This window comes from Candoia aspera, chromosome 2 (genome assembly GCF_035149785.1).
Source record: "Candoia aspera isolate rCanAsp1 chromosome 2, rCanAsp1.hap2, whole genome shotgun sequence".
In the NCBI taxonomy this organism is placed as follows: Eukaryota; Metazoa; Chordata; class Lepidosauria; order Squamata; family Boidae; genus Candoia; species Candoia aspera.
Genome location: NC_086154.1, coordinates 256,226,303 through 256,248,724, shown reverse-complemented (window position 1 = coordinate 256,248,724; position 22,422 = coordinate 256,226,303). Strand labels below are relative to the sequence as shown.

At 41.2% G+C, this 22,422-nt stretch overlaps 1 protein-coding gene across 5 annotated transcripts in view; it reads right to left on the bottom strand.

Annotated features, from left to right (window-relative positions):
* SMAD2 (SMAD family member 2) overlaps positions 1–22,422 on the bottom strand; it is a 371,138-nt gene that overhangs the window by 331,287 nt on the left and 17,429 nt on the right. The gene's annotated exons all lie outside the window — the stretch shown is intronic.

The following is a 22,422-nucleotide window of genomic DNA, read 5'->3' as shown; positions in this document are numbered from 1 at the left end:
GGTAACATTTCAGGAATATTTAAAGCTCAGAATCTTCCATTCTTGGCCTTGGATAGGGGAAATCCTAGCTTACTACATGGATCCATGGTAGAGCCAAATTACTTCAAGACTACTGCAAAAGCTAGTCAAAGCAAGGCTTGCAGCATGGTGGATGGGTAGGTTGTGTGGTGATCAGTGTGAAAGCTCAACTGGAAGGGTTGAGACTGTGCATCATGTCACATGTAACCCCGAAAACCTAAATGCAGGTGAAGATACACCATCCAAAGTTTCCATGAGAAACGTTAATTTACCAGATTCTGCTTAAACATAAAAAGTCCTACATTGGTAGAGAATTTATAGAGGATGATATATTACTTTTGTACAACTCAGGTACTGAGATCCTGATGAAGAGCTATTGAAGGGGTCCTCCCAAAATGCCGGGAAAAGCAGACTATTGTTACTAGGAAACAACCAGGACAGGCTAAAGAGGACCCTTCCCATTCTTAACTGAATCTACAAGCAAGGTTGAAAAGAATCTATATGTGACAAGCAGTCACCAATGTAATGAACAGATATTGAATAGCCTGGATGCTGGGTAAGAAAGGATAATATGGTTCTGGAGAGACTTTTCTGCTGTATTTCTAAGTAGAAAGGCTTTATCCTATCCTTGATCCATGCACTGGAACATGGTTTTCCCGCTCAAGGACAGGGATGATGGCTCATTTGAACTCTGAAATGTTTTGAAATGCTGTGGTGAACATTAACAGATCCCATATGTCTATTTGTGCAACAAATCATGGATACGCATCTACCATGACAATAACATCTACTGATAACAAATGTGCTATTGTTTCTATCTACCGGAGACCCTACCCCCAGGACTTCTGTGCATTGCAGAGGCTGGAGCAGTTATCAGGCTTCAGAACTGGCAACAGTTCACACTATTCAATATTCACATCAGAAAAAAATAACCTACCATCTTTGTGCAGGAGAGGAAAGAGAACAACCAAATTATTTGGCTGCTCCAATGCTTAGCCCCAAAACGTATCTTCCATGGGTGTTCCCTAAGTTGTAGAGCACATATGAAAGGAGGAGGGACCTGGTGCTATTGGTTGTAGCGGAACAAGATTAAAATGAATAGATGTGTGCGGCCTTGGTTAAAGTGCTGCTGAGCAGGAAAAAGTCTGCTGCTTATCACTTGGAAACTGGCTACAATACAGCTTGCACATTTTTTCTCTGTAATCTTTGAGAGACTGAAAAAAATAGAAATCCACATCTCCAGCTACAAATCCTCAGGCATCCTTGAGACAAGGGTCTGGGATCAAATCGCCCATACTATGACCCTGACAGAGAAGACTGGGTTTCAGCAGCTAGCAGTAAAGAGACAAATAAATTGTTCTGAGCAACAAATTCCACAATATATCTACATGACACATAATGTGCAGAAGGTAGTTATTTTGCAGCACTAAAGCTCTGTCAATACAGGGTAGCAAGCCAGTAAACTAGTGCTTCAAAAGAAAATAAACTTACAAAATGTACAGTTCTAAATACAATGCTCCCAAAACGAAGTGAAGGGATTTACAAGATGTACCGAAGAACAGATTTATTACCAGAGAGACAGCATTTAACCACTAAAAACTGAAGACAGAAGGTGAGGGAAGACACTTCATATTAAAGTTGTAGTAAAATCTCCACTTCTGAGGTGCACTAACCGAAATATGAGAAACCTAATTACAAAGAGAGTTTGCTTAAATGGAGATTTTTTAAGTCTCATTGTTGCTCAGGTCCTGATACAGCTGTCTTCAAAGAACTACTCGTTATTGCTAAAGAAGTCATGGACAAGATAAATCTGAACGGTTACTACAATCTCTACAGATGAACAATGTTCCAGAATAAAACTGACGATAAGCAGTAATAATCAGAATCAGAAAGAGGCAGAGTCCACATCTGGCTTCTTTTAGACATGCAGCGCAGATGTAAGCAAGCCTATTTCGGCATTAGTCATGTTTCACAAATCGGGGTAAGTGAGAAAACATGGTTTGCGAGCCACAATAGGTGTCCTGATTACCAGGAAACACACTGAGACAATGACTTGGTCTCTAATATTTATTAGTAGTACTTAACAAGAATCCTAACAAACTGAGGAAGCGTGGGAAAACCCAGCCATATAAACCCCAAAGGTTAAGGCGGTCCCGATCTGTGTCTCTTTGAATGGCTGAACAATTCATCAGTGCTACGCATGCGCTTGACAGTCTGGGTGGGAGCCCCCTGCTCGCCATCCTTACTCATGACAATAGGGTGATTCACACACGTTAAGTGCAAACCTAGCCATGGAGTATGAATACTGCCTCTTGCATAGCTAGAGCAAGCGATCATTCATTCTTACATGGAAATTATAATTTCACTGCTGTTTAGAATGGTAGAACATTCACCTTTTCAAGTGTAATATGTACGGTCACCAGTTTGACAAGGAGCTCTCTGTCATGATGGCTCTATTTGTAATCTAGGCCTTCCTTTTGGGACACTCAGGAAGAGTTGTTCACTTAATAACGACAACTTCAAAGAACTGGCCCACTGAAAACAGTATAGAGCAAATCTTGAAGATGATTTTTCGTATCAGAAATCACAGCAGCTAAAATTTTGCAACGAAAACTATTCTGATTGTATTCTACATCATGCTTAATTAGTGACAGATCAGTTTCTACCAAAAATAGCGTGGGGTAAGATAACCCCCCCCAATCAACCAGATCAAGCAAATATGAAAAAGGAGGTTAACGAACGGTCAGCCTTTTCTTCCAGCTGGCAAAGATGTGAACTCCTAGCAGTCATGCAAAACGGGGTAGCTGGACTGCTGACAAGGCAACCTCATCAGGGTAGTGACGCTGATCCTAGCGTTGTATGAGGCTTCCAGACCCCGTTCAAAATGCTACTCGTTATCCTTAAAGCCCTCTATGGCACAGGATCAGGATACCTCCACAGATGACTTGACTAGACCAGCAGACTCAATTCTAGCAGGTTGACCTATGTATTGAAAGAGCCCCATGCACCAAAATTCATGAGGCGTGAACCAGGCAAGTGTCTTGGTGGGAGCTCCCTTTCTATGGAACAGTCGCTCTCTTGAAGGTCCACGTGACCTCCAGCTGTTTTTCAAAAGCTAGTGAAATGAATACTGCCTCTGGCCCTGGCAAACAATGGATGGCCATCATAGCTATCATATTTTGTAACTGGCATCCTTTCAGGTACTTCAACAGTATTACTATATTCCCCAAAAGCCTATTGTTCTCAAAGATAAACACTCCACGCACTTTAATTTCTCTTCCTATAACGTATTGGTGAACCTGTTCCACCCTCTCTCAATGCTCAATATTAGTGTATTATTACATAATATTAAACGTGAGATCTGACCAGTGTGGAGTAAGAATTACTTCCTGAGGTTTACTCTTGACGATGCATCCTAAAATTGAATTTACTTTTGCGGCCATACCACTAATTCATATTCACTTTGTAGTCAACTATTCCACAATCTTTTTCACAAAAGGTATTACTAAATCAGGAATCCTCCCCTCCTGTACCTGCACATTTGTTTCCGAAACAGTTGTTATTGTCAATCCATTTCCCTAATCTATTAAAATCCATTTTGAATTAGGTATTAGCTATCCCACCAATTCTTGGCCATTTGACGATACAGCCAACTGAACTGGGTTAACATCATCACTTTTAGCTAGAACGCAGGGCTTAATTTTTTTTCATTGGGTAGAGTACTAACCTTCTCTCCTCTTAGCCTTACCTCTGCCTTCTAGAAAAAAGAAAGGGATTCCCCTAAGCACCATTTCAGGCCAAGGGATCAGATAAAAGGGGGAGGAAAGTAAAAGGATGGAGTAAGAAAAAACTTTTAGAAAATGAAAAGGCGTAATGTTCTTGAGCAGACACAGCAAGTGGAGAGAAAGAGTGGTACCCTGTGTTTACTGTGGCAGTTTGGTGGAAACTTAAAAAGATGGGAAACAGCTGCAGCCTTCACAGCAGGCTTGGGAAGCTTGGTGGGGTTCTCTTCCCTTCATTTATGCACAGCAAGCAGAGGTATCTGGACCTTTTCTTACTTTTTTTTTCTCAATGACCTTTCAGTAGGGCTGACTGTGTCATGAAGATGGTATGACAAGAGCGGTGGAGCAATGTTCAGCAACAGCACTGCCCCACTGCAAGAAGACTGGGATGCATCTGACCCAAACTGCAGTCAGGTTGGCCCCAGTAGACCTCCCTCCCCCACCCCAACAGGAGCCTTGGATTCAGTATCAAGAGGGAATTCCATCCAAGCACCAGTTTTCTCAATAATAGAGCTTTCAACAGCTTTCACCCCTCCCCTCCCTGGGTGAAGTAGGCCATCCCACCTTCACTATTAAAAAGGCAAGCAGTGAGAAAATGAGTACCAAACTGGAGATTTTTCTCTTAAGAGAAGACAGCAAACCCAGTTATGCCTGAAACACGCCTGGGGGTAATTAAGCCTACTAGGTGGCCCAAGCCTGGGGGGAAAATAGCTTCCCAATGGAGCCAATCTACCCCCTCTACCAAGCCACCAACCCCTATGTAAAACAACACTGAAAGCTACTCTTGACTTTCATTCAGTTCATGAACTGGACTAAAGCAAATCAGAGTACATTCAGGCCCGAAAGATTCTCCTCCCCTTCATATGCCCCTTCATCTCTGAAGATTGTACTGCATCATTATGCTTGCACAAGAGACAACTAAAAAGGTACAGGAGTCTCCCCAAGAAGGGAACAAGCAAGAGACAGAGAGGGAAGGAGTGGGAAAGGAAATTCAAGAGTACTTGTTTGGCATTATTGAGATCAAATGTGTTAAACAGGGAAGGAAATCTTTCACAGCCACGTTGGCCCAGCAAACAGTCAAGAGAGTCAACTGAGATGTTAAGTTTCCTCTGAAGGTATGATCAAGACAGAGGGCTATCCAGAGAGGAGCACAGTGGCACCTGACATGCATGGAAGTTCCAGAGATTTTTCAACTCAGAATTCTACAATGCTGTGATAAAGAAGTTGGGGAGGGTGTCGGACATGGATATTTAAAAGACTACTACCAGTTCCATTAAAAAGACCAGGGGGAGCACGGTCTTCCCTGCCACATCCAAGCCACACCCGCTACCCTATCTGCTCGCCATTCTGGCATTCTTTCCCGCTGCTGAAGCCAGGACACGAAAGTAGTCCATTAACATTTTGCCATCTTCATTGAGCACTTAATATACAGATTCTTTTACTTTTATTTTGAATTCTGTTCTCAGATCTTCATTAAGCTTTTTGTGAAGGCTTCTTTTGCTAGACTGCTTTTTTTTCTTTATAATTGTGCTTTTCGTATTTTTGTTTTCAGGAACTTCCATTCATCCTAAGGCAAATGTTAATTATATTATTAGCTGCAGCAAGTAAAGAGGATGGCATTAGAGAGAGAGGGAAGAACCATTACCAAAGAGACAAGAAAAAAGACACAGATTAAGTCCAGGACATGAAGAAAGTGTGGACAAACATCTCGGACAGACACCTCCCTAACTCACATGGTTATAAAAGAGATGAAGAGAAATCAGACTTGCAACATTATGTTACTAGGTGAAAGGTGAAAGGTCCCCTGTGCAAGCACCGAGTCATGTCTGACCCTTTGGGGGGACGCCGCTTTTGCCATGTTCTCTTGGCAGACTATAGCGAGGTGGTTGCCTTCCCCAGTCGCCACCTTCCCCAGCAAGCTGGGTACTCATTTTATCGACCTCGGAAGGATGGAAGGCTGAGTCGACCTGAGCCGGCTACCCGAGAATCCAGCTTCCACTGGGATTGAACCCGGGTCACGGGGAGAGTTTCTGTTACGATACTGCTGCCTTGCCACTCTGCGCCACACAAGGCTTTCCTGTTACTAGAGCTAATCTAAATAAAGCAGTCTTTAGTCTTCCGTGGAGTTTATTTCTTGGTCTGGTCTGCCACCTAGTCTGCCACCTAGGACTGACATCAGCTCAATGAGCTCACTCCCAGGAACCTGACTTTCTTACATATCTCCTACAGTCTTGGCTTATTCAGCAAGAAGTAGTCATTTGATCAGCCAAACAGGAAATCGGCTCTCAGGACACAGCTCTTGAAATCAGCAGCCATTCAGTAGATGATCTTTTCAGCCCTCACAGTTGAACGCACAATTCCTCAGAACACAGTTTCCTTGGTCATTTGCCTTTCTCTCTCTTATCTCTCCCTCCTGTTGAATTCCACTGGAAAATTCCTGTTTGTTCTCCATGTGTTACGCAGTCCTGATAATGAGGTACTGCATTATCTGTGCTGTCAGCCATAAATTGTACTTACAAACCAACCTGTGGCTGAAGCAAAAAGGTACACAGCACTAGTACCTAAACTGTCTGACCTGGGCACAGACAAGACAGATCTTGAAGTATTACAATCATGCTGTGAATGCCCCTTCCTGAAGAGCTTTAACTTTGCACAGCCTTTTCACCCCCTTTTTTCAGCTCCACATTAGAAAAATGAAAGAGCCATTACTGTTTTAAACCATCAGCTCACTGTGGTTTCTGAACCCAGGAAAATACAGTTTTAAAATAAATTTCAAGAATAAACCAGTATATGAAAACATTCAAACTCCGGGTTTTTTGCTTACCCACTACGGTTTAAGTAAACTACCATTCTCCGTGCCTGGCATTACATGGAGCAGTTTGATGAGTGAGCATTCTCTTCAATTTTAATTTCCATCTAAGGGTCAGTTCAAAAAATAAGTGAATACATCAGAGTATTAAAAGAAAATTGAAGGCAGTGGGAATGGGGTACTTAGGGAGCATGTGTGGTGCAAGAAGAAGGGATGGAATTACCAATGAATGAGTAATTAATGACTGCAGATTGAATACAGAAGTAAGCGACTGGCATGAAAGAGATACGTTGAGGTGGCTTGATCATATAAAGAGAATGAGGACTGAATCACAAAGCGAATATACGATGGAAGAGTAAATGGGCCAAGAGGATGGAGTTGATGAGATCTTCAAAAAGAGAGCTGAGAAGCTTAGAAAAGAAAGTGCAATGTGTGAAGAAGTGTGTGAGCATGGTAAAACAAGGATGGTTTTAAGGTCTAAAAAGTACAGAGAGATATGAATGTTAGATTTCTTTCTCTTTCCTTCCATCTTTAGCTTCTTTTCTGTTTCTTATCCTTTTCTACAGTTCTGCTGTTTATAACACTCAGCAAAAGGAAACAGCAAAATAGGTAGGTACATATGCATCAATAATAGAACTGACTGCCACTTTGAAAGCATCTTGCATACCTCAATATAATCTCCTTTAAAAGAAGAGCAATGGCATACTATCATATGTAATCACAGGAAATCTTACCAGCTTTGTGACTTTAAAAATTGCTGTAAATCTGTTGCCTGGTTGATGTCTGAAGGAGCTCTTCATTAAGCCCACTTTCATTTATTAAGGATTATTATCAGGTTTTATTTTTCAATATCAGTCACTAAGATCAGTTATTAATAGCTACATAACTATCTCATATAAAGGCATAATAATTATTTATTTAGGCATTTAGTCAATGAACACGCTCCTCTGGAATAATTCAAATCATACAAAGTATTATCAGAGTACTGTATTTTCAACAGATCAGGTATTTAAATTGGATCCAACTTTTAAGTAACAGCAGTCAGAAATGCAGATGTCCGAGTTATTGAAGCTAGTACATTTGATCAATCGGAAGATGAAAGTAACTGCTTTTCTTAAAAAAGTTGATGAAGTAAACGATGTGCCTGCTTTTTCAAGTATCAAATGTTTGAATTCCATTAACTGCAAATTACTTTGTAATTTCTAACATGACAGAATGGTAAAATTAATAAATACAAGACAATCATTATATTGCCTATAACAACATTTTAATTAAATCTGCATTTCAATTAAATCAAATCAAATGCATTGTTGTCCTGGTCCTATTCACTTCGTTCTGGTTCTGGTTTTTTAAATTTTAAAATATTTTTGTCGTATTATAAATGTAACTAATTAACTAAGTTTTCCCTAAACTGAACTATCTGAACTATCTTATTTTAACTTCAGCTACTGCTTTGATTTAAATCACTTCCCAGGAAGACTTAAAATTTAATTATAAAAATTACTCTTAGAAAAAATTAGTCATCTTTTAAGACAACGCATTCCTGTTGTCTGAGATAACTTTAAGATATATATTCATTGCTTATAGAAATAGATACTAGTTTCATTCTTAGAAAGTACGTATGCACACTGTAAATTAAGTTATGGTTTTTTAATCTTCATTAATAATGGTGGATGACCTGGTAAATTTATTCAGTATTTAAGCATGTGCCTGTGTGTCTGTCTGTCGATCTGCGAAACCACAGGAATATAAACCAGTTCTAATTAATTATGGTTGTCAGAAGATACTTAGTCCTAAAACACACCATCACCAAATAAACTTTTAGCTTGTATTAATAAACATTTATTTGGCTTGTTTTTCTCAGCACCAAAGCAACAGTTTAACAACATGCATATACATTTAAATTAAACCTAACTGTAAATTTATAGCATTTCAAAAATAGAAAATTGAATGGGCAGTAGCAGTCAGATTAACAAGCAAAAGTTAAAATACTAACTAGTTAAAATACTGGAATGACTAGTGCAGTCTTCTTCACCTTCGCCTTGTATTTTTTGGACAAGGAATGCCAGCTGTTCCTGCTTTTTCAGTGTCTGAATTATTCTTCAGTTTAGAATTACCTACTTAAAAAGAGAGAGAAAAAAATCTACAATTGCAGCTGGGACCATGACAGAACTCTTAGAAGATGAATACCCTCTTTGATGATCTGTAATTTTAAATGTTTAAGCAGATTCCACCAGGTCACTATGTAGCTTCCTACAAAATTCTATCAGTAGCATGGAATTCTTGAGCCCTGAAACTGTGTATACATCTAGTACTCAACAAGTAAGGACAACTGTTAGAAGTCCGTATCGTAATTTACTTCTCCTCCTTAGTAACAAAGGAATGATCCTGGTACATACTGAGTATAGTTGTCATGAGTAAGGATGGCGAGCAGGGGGCTCCCATCCAGACTGTTAAGCGCATGCGTAGCACTGAGGAATTGGGCAGCCATTCCAAGAGACACAGATCAGACCTGCCTTAACCTTTGGGGTTTGTATGTCTGGGTTTTTCCCACGCTTCTTCAGTTTGTTAGGATTTTCCTGTTATGTAGCAGCAATAAAACACTAGAGACCTGTTCCTTGTCTCAGCGTGGTTCCTGGCTGTTAGGACAATAGTGAATATTAACAAGCAAATCAGTTTGAAACATTTAACTTTCTATTTCATGTCACTGCGTATTTCTGTTTCTTCCAAATTTCAACAGCATTAGAACTCTTATAGCTATTTCCCTGCACTTTGTTCAAGGCTACAGAAACAGACTTCAGTACTGCACTTTAACTCAACATTAAGAATGTTGGCTATGACACATCCATCTATTTTTTTTCATGGTTTTTTTCCTAAGTGCCATCCAATTAGGCCAATTCTTGATATAGTGCACAAAGCAGATAACTAACAAGTTTACTGGATGTCTTGTGGGCCAGTTATTTTTAATTCAACTGTTTTATTCATTCACCTTTGCACTTGGAAGAGAAAAGCAAGGGCCTGACTCCATATGCGGTTTGCAGAACAGCACAAATCCAACCCCATTCTTACTCTCAACTGCATTTTCTTGTGTTAACGAGTACAGTTATAATAATCAGAAATTATTAGTATTTATCTCTCAGCCTTTATTTGTTACACAATGCTTTAAGTAAAATCCAATTTAATATTTAATAATCAGATTAAACTAAATTATTTTAAATTTTAAAAATGTATTTCTCAGTGATATACAAAACATCCCATGCACAAACTATTACATGCACCAAACAACTAGTTCTGAGAGGTCCATATTTGGACCAGATGTGCATGTTGTAGGGCAGCAGCATGGGGGGGGGGTTGATGAGCAAGAAAAAATCCAAAAATCTTAGTAACCCTTGGCTTGAAGCACAACCCATCCAACCAACCCACCTGCCTGCTTACTCTTCCCTTCCTATTCTCCCTTTAGCCACTGCCAGTTTGGCTTGAACACTGGTAGAAGTGGTAAATGGGAAAAGAAGGCGCTGGGAAGATTGGTAGGGAGGACAGTGCACGGACCACGCAGAGGGAAGAGAGTGAGGCACACCCAGCCTCACCCGAATCATCCTTATAAGACTATGTATCTGAATTTTATTTTGTCCAAAACCTAGAACTACCCAAATGTTCCAGATTTTGGTTCTCCTGAACCAGAGCCTACCCAGAATGGTTCAGCAGAACTTCCAAAACCCAAGGTACTTGTTCTGGGTTCATATTGAAATAGATTCATTTTGTGTACATTCCTAGTTAATCATCAGTAATTCATCTGAACTAGTGGCATGCCGGGGGGTGGGGTGCTTAAATGTAAATATGATTACATCCCATGTAATTAATAGCAGACTTAATTTTTGGAAGGGCTTCAACAGCTGCAACAAAAGCAGAAGGGAGCCCTAACTCAGCCTTGTACCCACATATTTATATCGCTGATTTGGATTTATTTCAATCTGGCTTCAGACCTGGTAATGGGATGGAGATCGGTTGCCTTAATGAACAATCAGCACAATAAACTGAACAGCAGGTGTGTATCCTAGTTGGTTTTGCTAGGCAAGGAAAGGCAACCCCTGAAACCCTTTTTCATGGCTGTCAGAGCCCTCTCCAACTGTGTTGCTGGTGAGGCAACTTCCTCCCATTTTGAAATGGAAAATATGAAAATTGCAGCATGTCCTAAAATATGGTTAATGTAGTTTTTAAAAATAAAAACTCTTTTTATAGAAGGTGACAATCCCAGCCCTGCCCACCCATTCTGCATCAGTGCCTCATACACTGTTCTTTATCCCATCCAAAAATTGCTAAATATGACCACCAACCATTTAAATGTTGTCCGTTATGGTGCTGCACCTCTCAGTGGCTGTCAAAATCTTCGCCTTTCATACCCTGCCAAGTTATTTTGCCAATGCAGACCTTGAAGGTCTATCTTATAATGCGTCCAGTTTCCTTTGGGGAACTTTCAAAAAGTGTATCTCAGAACTTCAATTTAATGTCAGGACTGTTGGCTTGTGGAATCCCTGGGGGTTCTCTCTCGCTACTTAGCATGTACCTAAAACTACTAGGAGATGCCATCCTGAATGTCTATATTCACTGATGTTAGTATGCCAAACTCCAATTTGCTTTTTTAAAATCAGAATCCAAGCTGTTCAAATTCTTAATCTATGGACTGCAGAAGGGTGAACTAAAAAATCCAGATAAAACATAAGGAAACAAAATTCAACCTGCACTGGGACTGGGTTACTCTCCTGCTGGTATTCAAATTCACAGTTGGGTACAGTCTTGGGCAAAGCACTGTACCCGAATGCCACATGTTCCTTACCTGGAACTGCAATCTGTCTGAATAATCGTTTCGTGTGGTGGTGAAGGGGCTGGCCTAGAACCCCAGAGACTGTGGGTTCTAGGTCTCCTTTAGGTACGAAAGCCGTCTGGGTGACTTTCAGCCAGGCACTCTCTCTCAGCCCAATGGAATTCACAGGGTGGTTGTTGTGGGGAAAACAGGAGGAGGAAGGAGTATTAGGTGTGTTTGCTGCCTTGAGTTATAAGGTGGGATAGAAATACAACAACTACATAGGTTGCTCACGCAGAGAAGCCTCTTCAGAATCTTCTGGACCTGAGATTCCTAGCTGGAAGCTTATCCCATTGTGCATGCCTAGCAGCACAGCTCCCATTTCTTCCTCACTTATCCTAAGACTGAAAGCACTTACAGGTAGTCCTTGCTTAACTACCACAATTGGGACTGGAATTTCAGTTGCTAAGCAAAGCAATCATTAAGTAAATCCGACCTGATTTTATGACTTTTTTTGTGGCGGTCATTAAGTGAATCCCCACAGGTGTTATGTCAACCATGTGGTTGTTAAGCGAATCACGCAGTTCCCCCCCGATTTTGCTTGCCAGAAGCTGGCCGGGAATGTCGAAATGACCACTGGACACTGCAATGGTCATAAACGCAAACTGGTTGCCAAGCACCCAAATCATGATTGTGTGACTGCAAGGACACTGCAACGGTTTTAAGCATGAGGACCGGTTATAAGTCAGTTTTAGTACCATCGTAAGTCCAAACAGTCACTAAGCAAATGGTTGTTAAGTGAGGACTACCTGTACAGGAGTAAGCATCAGTAGAGGGAAAAGTGGGTCGATTATGTTAATACACAGATGACCATTCAAAGAACACTGTGAGAGGAGACAAAGGGATTGTGATTGCACTCTCCTGGCATTTGAACAGTACATGTGTTATGTTTCTGTGAAACAGTCTTGATCTGACTTTAGCTTCTAGACTTACCACATCTACTAAGGTGTTGATTGGATCCTGGGAGACTACCTACCACTGGAGGTAACTGGTGTGTGATGCTACATTTTCAGAACTGTTGAATTAGGCATAGGAAGGCACATCATTTCACACCTGACTATGTGTTGATATAACTGACTGCAGCTGAACTGTTGGGAGACAATCTGTACTATCCTATTTCATAGTACTTGCTCAAATGTGTGGCACTCCTTCCATATGATCAACACCTCTAGATAATAATGACCTTGGCATTCTTGATGATTCCAACATCCTCAGATACTTCGTCATACAGAATGTGCTCCCCAACCTGTTCAGGTTTATCCTTCCGGTCAGAAATAATGTGGGGAGAGAATTCTGCGTTAAGGTTGGGAGAGTTGCCCAACACTGTTGGCTATCCAGCAGGACAATCATTCTAAGCCCATCTGCCACAATATATCACTAGAGGAGATGCATGCAGTCTGGCAACTGGACCACTGGAATAGATGCTGCCTATTTGATATTAGACTGTAGGCTGCCCTAAGCCAAGAAAGGTCACTGAACGACTTTGGACCAGTAACTCTCCTGTCTCATCTATCTTACAAGATTGTTGTTGTGGGGGAAAGTATAGAAGGGAGCACTACATACAGAGTCCCCTTTTGGCAGAGATGGGCGGTGATAGAAATTTGAAGAATGAATGAATAAAATATGCCATCCTAAGCTCCTGAATAAAAAGCAGATAATTACATCAATAAAATAGTAGCAGTAATGAGAAAACTGTGGCCTCAGTCAAGTTCAGCAGCATCCCAATGTTCTGAACTGATATAAAGACCCTGAGAAGTTGTAAGGTGAAATTGGTATCATGGGCAAGTTATGACCTGGAGTGTGGAACGAGTATGGATATACCTGTACGCCTTTTAATCTGAAGTAAGCAATGTCTCTTCAGCAAAGGATCGTTACCTTGTCGTGGTGCTGGAGCTTGAGCACCTCAATGATGCCATGAGCTAAACCGTGAAGGGCCACCCAAGACGGGAAGGTCATGACAGAGAGGTCAGACTAAATGCGATCCCTGGGGAAGGTAATGGCAACCCACCCCAGTATCCTTGCCGTGAAAACTAAATGGATCAGTACAACCAGAGATATGTCGGTATACCATCGGAAGATGAGACCACCAGGTCGGAAGATGGTCAAAATGCTACTGGGGAGGAACAGAGGATGAGTTCAACTAGCCCCAGACGTGATGATGCAGCTAGCTCAAAGTCGAAAGGACGGCTAGCGGCCGACGGTGCTGGTGGTGAACGGCGAATCCGATGTTCTGAGGATCAACACACCATTGGAACCTGCAATGTAAGATCTATGAGCCAGGGCAAATTGGATGTGGTTATTGGTGAGATGCCAAGATTAAAGATAGACATTTTGGGCGTCAGTGAACTGAAATGGACTGGAATGGGCCACTTCACATCAAATGACCACCAGATCTACTACTGTGGACAAGAGGACCACAAAAGAAATGGAGTAGCCTTCATAATTAATAGTAAAGTGGCTAAAGCAGTGCTTGGATACAATCCAAAAAACAATGGAATGGTCTCAATTTGAATTCAGGGCAAGCCATCTAACATCACAGTGATCCAAATATACGCCCCAACCACAAATGCTGAAGAAGCTGAAGTAGAGCAGTTCTATGAGGATCTGCAGCACCTACTGGACAACACGCCTAAAAGAGATGTTATTTTCATCACAGGAGACTGGAACGCTAAGGTGGGCAGTCAAATGACACCTCGAATTACAGGTAAGCATGGCCTGGGAGAACAAAACGAAGCAGGACATAGGCTGATAGAATTTTGCCAAGACAACTCACTCTGCATAACAAACACTCTCTTCCAACAACCTAAGAGACGGCTTTATACATGGACTTCACCAGATGGACAACACCGAAATCAGATTGACTACATCCTTTGAAGCCAAAGGTGGCGGACAACTATACAGTCGATAAAAACAAGACCTGGAGCTGACTGTAGTTCAGATCACGAACTTCTTCTTGCACAATTTAGGATCAGACTAAAGAGATTAGGGAAGACCCACAGATCAGCTAGATATCAGCTCACTAATATTCCTAAGGAATATGCAGTGGAGGTGAAGAATCGATTTAAGGGACTGGACTTAGTAGATAGGGTCCTGGAAGAACTATGGACAGAAGTTCGTGACATTGTTCAGGAGGCGGCAACAAAATACATCCCAAAGAAAGAGAAAACCAAGAAGGCAAAATGGCTGTCTGCTGAGACACTAGAAGTAGCCCAAGAAAGAAGGAAAGCAAAAGGCAACAGTGATGGGGGAGTTATGCCCAATTAAATGCAAAATTCCAGAGGTTAGCCAGAAGAGATAAGGAATTATTTTTAAACAAGCAATGTGTGGAAGTGGAAGAAGACAATAGAATAGGAAGGACAAGAGACCTCTTCCAGAAAATTAGAAACATTGGAGGTAAATTCCAGGCAAAAATGGGTATGATCAAAAACAAAGATGGCAAGGACCTAACAGAAGAAGAAGAGATCAAGAAAAGGTGGCAAGAATATACAGAAGTCCTGTATAGGAAGGATAACAATATCGGGGATAGCTTTGACGGTGTGGTCAGTGAGCTAGAGCCAGACATCCTGAAGAGTGAGGTTGAATGGGCCTTAAGAAGCATTGCTAATAACAAGGCAGCAGGAGACGACGGCATCCCAGCTGAACTGTTCAAAATCTTGCGAGATGATGCTGTCAAGGTAATGCATGCTATATGCCAGCAAATTTGGAAAACACAAGAATGGCCATCAGACTGGGAAAAATCAACTTATATCCCCATACCAAAAAAGGGAAACACTAAAGAATGTTCAAACTATCAAACAGTGGCATTCATTTCACATGCCAGTAAGGTAATGCTCAAGATCCTGCAAGGTAGACTTCAGCAATTCATGGAGCGAGAATTGCCAGATGTACAAGCTGGGTTTAGAAAAGGCAGAGGAACTAGGGACCAAATTGCCAATATCCTCTCGATAATGGAAAAAGCCAGGGAGTTTCAGAAAAACATCTATTTCTGTTTTATTGACTATTCTAAAACCTTTGACTGTGTGGACCATAACAAATTGTGGCAAGTTCTTAGTGGTATGGGGATACCAAGTCATCTTGTCTGCCTCCTGAAGAATCTGTATAACGACCAAGTAGCAACAGTAAGAACAGACCACGGAACAACGGACTGGTTTAAGATTGGGAAAGGAGTATGGCAGGGCTGTATACTCTCACCCTACCTATTCAACTTGTACGCAGAGCACATCATGCAACATGCTGGGCTTGAGGAATCCAAGGCTGGAGTTAAAATCGCTGGAGGAAACATTAACAATCTCAGATATGCAGATGATACCACTTGGATGGCTGAAAGTGAAGAGGAACTGAGGAGCCTTATGATGAAGGTGAAAGAAGAAAGTGCAAAAGCTGGCTTGCAGCTAAACCTCAAAAAAACCAAGATTATGGCAACCAGCTTGATTGATAACTGGCAAATAGAGGGAGAAAATGTAGAAGCAGTGAAAGACTTTGTATTTCTAGGTGCGAAGATTACTGCAGATGCTGACTGCAGTCAGGAAATCAGAAGACGCTTAATCCTTGGGAGAAGAGCAATGACAAATCTCGATAGAATAGTTAAGAGCAGAGACATCACACTGACAACAAAGGTCCGCATAGTTAAAGCAATGGTGTTCCCCGTAGTAACATATGGCTGCGAGAGCTGGACCATAAGGAAGGCTGAGAGAAGGAAGATAGATCCTTTGGAACTGTGGTGTTGGAGGAAAATTCTGAGAGTGCCTTGGACTGCAAGAAGATCAGACCAGTCCATACTCCAAGAAATAAAGCCAGACTGCTCACTTGAGGGAATGATATTAAAGGCAAAACTGAAATACTTTGGCCACCTAATGAGAAGACAGGACACCCTGGAGAAGATGCTGATGCTGGGGAGAGTGGAGGGCAAAAGGAAGAGGGGCCAACCAAGGGCAAGGTGGATGGATGATATTCTAGAGGTGACAGACCCGTCCCTGGGGGAGCTGGGGGTGTTGACGACCGACAGGAAGCTCTGGCGTGGGCTGGTCCATGAAGTCACGAAGAGTCGGAAGCGACTAAACGAATAATCAACAAAAAAGCAATTGTCTTCTACTGGGTACTTAGTGAAGTTTCTCGGGGTCCTCAACAAGCCTGTGTTCCCATCACAGGAAAAGCATCTCTATGGATTAGCATGTATATCATTTTGTTGCAGGATACGACTCACAGTAGTGATCATAGGCACATTTTGTCAGAGTCCCATCTGAAGGATACTAAATCCATACAACAATAAAAGGGAAAATCTGGAGTGATAGTTACCAAGATACTGAGACAGGGAAAGCTATGCGAATAGTCAGATCTAAATGAGAGTGGGCATTATGGTGACTCCCAAGTACAACAGGTAGTTATTTGGGTGATGCAGCAAGAATGTAATGCTCCCTGCAGTGGCCCCCTTCAGAACCAGGAAGGGACGTTGAGAAATGCTCTATCTGTGGATCTAGTGATGATGGATGATGATATTAAATATATGTACTGGTGGTAGAGATGCTGGTGGAAGCTCTAATAGAGGTGATATCAACACACAAATAGTTTGTGACAAAGATTCTGAATTCTTTTCTGCTCAGGTGCTGTCATTTATACCTTAGGAAATCATTTTGCATGATTACCGTTTCTGTTTTCAGCAACAGATGGAACAGAGTTTGTGGCAAGTAATTTCCACTTGTCAGTGTCACAGAGATCAGTGGGTGATGCTTTATTCCTTGGGCTATGATTAGGGCTGATCACAAATCAAATGAGCTCCATGAACTCGGTATCAAAGATTTGGTTCTTAATAGTACCTTCTCCTAAAGAAGGCCATAGAAGTTGATCAGTTCCTGCATGCCTTCTTAAAATTTCTGGCAGTACAGGTATCAACAATACGACCCTCTTCCAAGCAAAGGCAGAGTGAGCACCTGCCAGCAAGGTGTCATTTACTGCCACAGTTAGTGCATTTGCGATGAAGGACCTTAGAGGATATATTCCACACTCTTTGCATGGAAGGCTCGTGCCACAATTAGCTTGAAATGTGAAATATGAAACACAGTCAGCTGCTCCTGACAGGCAAAGTTTTCAATGAGGTAACTATTGCAACATTCAAACTTAGAGGAGTGCCTGCATTTGAAACAGGCCTCTCCCCAAAAATCTCAGAGAAGATCCCAGTGGGGCTTCTGAACAGGCACAAAACCATATATGAGGTATGAGGAGTGAGGAGGAGTGTTTTTGCACAACTAAGGCTATCAGATTAGGTGCACCTAGAAAGCTAAACCTTTACTGATTTAGCTCATCTACGTATGCAAGAAAATCTAGTATATTTGGGGAAAAGGGTTGGGCAATAAAATCTTCTCTGCAAGAATATAAACTCTCAGGCACAAGCTGAAAGGAACTGAGAATTGTAAGAAACATAATCAGATTTTGAAAAACTGACATTAAAATTAAGTTGCATAGATGTACAAATTATTAACACGCATAAATACAGCTTCTGCTGTTTAAATTAATAGAGCAGAAAGCTGGACAACAGAAGGTACGCTCTATGATCAGATCATTAAAAAATAAACAGCAACCTCCCTATAAAAATGATTAAAACTAACCAGAGATCAGACTAGAACTACCACATATTAGATGAAAACTTCAGATGATTTGGCTCAGACAAAAGATAAAATAAATTGTTTTTTTAATGACAGGCTCAAGCATTTAACTAGAATACAGTCTGGCAGAACCTGTGTTGATATTAAACTTTATCTTATTTTCCCCCTTTCTACAGAAGTTGCTTAAAAGCCCGTTGTTCATCATGGGACTATCTGTGGCCTTCCAGGGGCTGCTGAACTCCCAGCACCTCACCACTGTCTAGGCTGTTGGTTTAGCAACTTCTGGAAGACCACAAGATTTCTCATCTCTTTAAGTTATAGATCAGGAACAGGGGATTCCTTCCAAACTGATTTTAAAAGGAGAGATGGAGAAGTGAGTATACATTATTCAAGAAACCTAGGCTAGAAAATCTTGCTTTCCTTCAGCAGACTGTGCCTTCAAAAGGTAAGTAAGCAGTCTCCCTAACATTCACTGAGCACTGAGACTCTAGCTTAGGTAACAGTCACAAGCTTATTGAGTATCATGTAATTACCTATCTTTTGTTAATGTGGGGTTTTAAAACTTTTTTTAAATGGGCAAGAGAATTGCAGGTACCAGAGCAAAATACGGAGGGTGAAGTCTTCATGCAAACACAATTACTAGCCTACACTTTATGTTTGAGTTATTAGCTTGCAAAGAAGTTAAGGACTAAGATCTCAAGCATGGAGATTTCAAATATATGGTCCAAAGGCTTCATCCTATGCAGTCTGCAGTAGTTTTCGGAAAATTTTTTTTAGACTAAGCAAAATTATGTTCATGTTAAAGGTAAAGGTAAAGGTTTCCCTCGACGTAAAGTCCAGTCGTGTCCGACTCTAGGGGGCGGTGCTCATCTCCGTTTCTAAGCCGTTAGAGCCGGCGTTGTCCGTAGACCCGTCCGTGGTCATGTGGCCGGCATGATGACACGGAACGCCGTTACCTGCCCGCCGAAGCGGTACCTATCGATCTACTCACATTGGCATGTTTTCGAACTGCTAGGTGAGCAGGAGCTGGGACTAGCAACGGGCGCTCACCCCGCCGCGCGGATTCGAACCGCCGACCTTCCGAACGGCAGCTCAGCGGTTTAACCCGCAGCGCCACCGCGTCCCATGTTCATGTTATATTACTGAAAATCTTTCTGCTATATAAAAATTAAAGCCAAAACATAAAACCATTATGGGATCACATTCATCTTCTGAAATGTGGAGATGGAGGTTATCATTTAACTTCTCTCATTCTATATTGCAGAAGTGATTAGTGGTAGTCGTGGCTGCAATGCTATCTCTTAGAAGAATGTCTTGTTTCCAGTTATCACTACTTTGGACTAAAGACCTACCATAAATATAAATGCTATAAAAGTTACTTATGGTAAGATTTGCTATAACATCCTACATCATTAAAAACCATAGACTGGTGTATTTTCAAGCGTCTATCCACTAAATCATCATTTACACAACAGCCAATTTATACATTATAATGTTTTCAAACTTATTAATTCTTTATTTCATCAGCCAAAATATACATTACCTCTTTTTATTTTCAAATTTTCTGCATTCATAAAAGAGGCCATGGTTTGCCGAACAAATCAAAAACTAAATTGAATCTATCTTGAGGAGAAATTAGCATAGCGTAGTGATTAAGGCATCAGTTTTGGACCTAGGAAGCCCAGTTCCCAAGCTACCAGGTAAACTCACTGAATGACCAATCATTCTCCCTCAGCTCATCCTACATCACAGGGTATATTTATTTATGCATGTGCCACCCACTCCAATGGCTCTAGACCACTTACATAGATACAGAGAGAAATCCTAAAATGAATATTAGAACTGGACAATTAAAACCCCCAAACCTCAAAAAGACCTGGTAAAATGGTAGACATTAAGGCCCCTCTGAAACTATAAGGGGAACTGCCTTAACTTCAATGGCAATTTTTTTCCACAATATGAAATCCAAAATGGGAATTCCATTTTGGAATGGGAATTCCATGTTAGGTATACCATGACAGAACTTGTAAAAGGTATCCAACTGAAGACCTAAGAAGGCAGGGCAGACTACCAGAATAGGTACTCTTATAAGCAAATTGGGCCTAAGTGATTTACAGCTTATGCAATAAAGTAAGCATTTTGAATTGGGCTCTGGCAGCATGTGGTAGCCAATATAACTGCATCAACATGGGGTCAATAAGGAAGTTCCTAAAGGTTTTTGTGCAGATTTAATTAGAAGAGATCCTCATGTATGACATATCAAACTCCCAGAGGCAGGATATAAATGCAATAACTAATCACGATTTATTTGAATTCCTGTTTATGTTCTATTATTTTTAACTACTATTGCTCTCCAGATTCGCTAGAGGCTTGGGCAGGGCAAAAAAATAAATCAGAACTAAGTCAGGAAGCCACAAATACTCTATTTGCAATTAATACTGCATTGTAGTTGCAAACACTAAGACAAAAATCATGGTTTCTAATTACAGCTACTTCGTTAAAACAAACCCTGTTTAATTCACTAGCACCGCCTTATCTGCACATGCCAAACAAGAAACATTATAGCTTAATACTATGTGTGAATTTATTTTAAAATAATATAGCACAAATTTCTACATCTCCCTTATGCTTTTGTCAGCTTTATACAGATTATATACTTTGTATGATAAAAATGCTGAGGGAGGGAGGGCAGGAAAGAAAGAAAGAAAGAAAGAAAGAAAGAAAGAAAGAAAGAAAGAAAGAAAGAAAGAAAGAAAGGAAGGAAGGAAGGAAGGAAGGAAGGAAGGAAGGAAGGAAGGAAGGAAGGAAGGAAGGAAGGAAGGAAGGAAGGAAGGAAGGAAGGAAGAAAGGAAGAAAGAAAGAAAGAAAGGAAGAAAGAAAGATATAGATAACTTGGTGCCTTCAAGTCAGTGTGGATTCCTGGTGACTGCCTGGACAAGTCCCTGCAGTTTTCTTGGCAAGATTTCAGAAGTGGTTTGCCATTGCCTGCATCTTAGGGCTGAGAGAGCGTGACTGGCCCAAGGTCTCCCAGCTAGCTTTGTGCCTAAGGCGGAACTAGAACTCATGGTCTCCTGGTTTCTAGCCTGGTGCCTTAACCGCTACCTCAAACCGGCTCTCTCACTTTGCATTTGCCATGCAATAATAAAAAGGAAGCAAACATTTCCTATTCCAACATATGTTTACTTTTATTTGTGCAGGCCATCCTTTATCATTCTGTTGTTCAGTCATTTCATGATCAATCTATGCATTTTTAGGTAAGCCAATACTGATTCCAGTAGAGACTGCATACAAATCTATTTGAATCTGTATTTGAAGGAATCATTTTAGAGTGAGATTCCTTCTCTTCTAAATCCTATTTGGCACAACTGAACACAATTCAATTCTCATCCCCATATTGCTGAGAATTCCAACCATTAGGACTTGTGTGTGTGTGTGTTTGTTTATTTATAGTTTATTGTAGGCACCCAACTCCAAGTGACTCTGGGCAGCATACAAAACAACAAAATCCATACAAACAAAACAAAACTTAAAATCACATAGACAGCCCGGACTAAAACTATCTCAAAATGACACAAATCGAACAAAACAAAGCAAAGCAGGGTACCCAAAAATACACAATACATTAACTCCAGGCCTGGGATCAAAGCCAGGTTTTAAGAGCTTTTAGGGACCCTAGGAGAGAGGGCGCTGTCCTTGTCTCTGGGGGCTGTGACAGAGAAGGCATGCTCTCTCAGTCCTGCAGGATGACAACATTTAAAAGAGGGGACCTGGAGTGCACCCAACCTGCCAGGACATAGTGGACATGCAGAAACAATTGGAAATAAGTGGTCCCTTAGACAGCCAGGCCCAATGCCATACAGGGCTTTATAAGTAATAACCAGCACCCTGAATTGTACTCAGAAGCCAAATGGCAACCAATGCAGTTCATGTAGCAGTGGTGACACATGGGCCACTGAATTTTGAACCACTTGCAGCTTCCAGGTGGTCTTCAAGGGTAGCCCCATTTAAAGGGCATTGCAACAACCCTGTCATTAGGTGACCAGGGCATGAGTATCTGTTTGAAGGGCCTCCCAAACAAGGAAAGGGCACAACTGGCATTACCAGCTGAACCTGCGCAAAGGCCCTCCTGTTCCACCCCATCCAGATCTAAACAGCCTCCAAACAGAGTCGGTACTTCAACAGCTGTTATTGTTAAATACATATACCTTTAAGTATGTTGCTTGTATTGTGCATTTTGCTGGCCCTAACCGAGCTTTCCTTAATAAAGTATCCTTCAGATGAGCTGGGACTGACCACACTCCCCAGAATAGCGAGCCTGCACAACATTACAATTTTCACAGAAAAGCAAGCAAA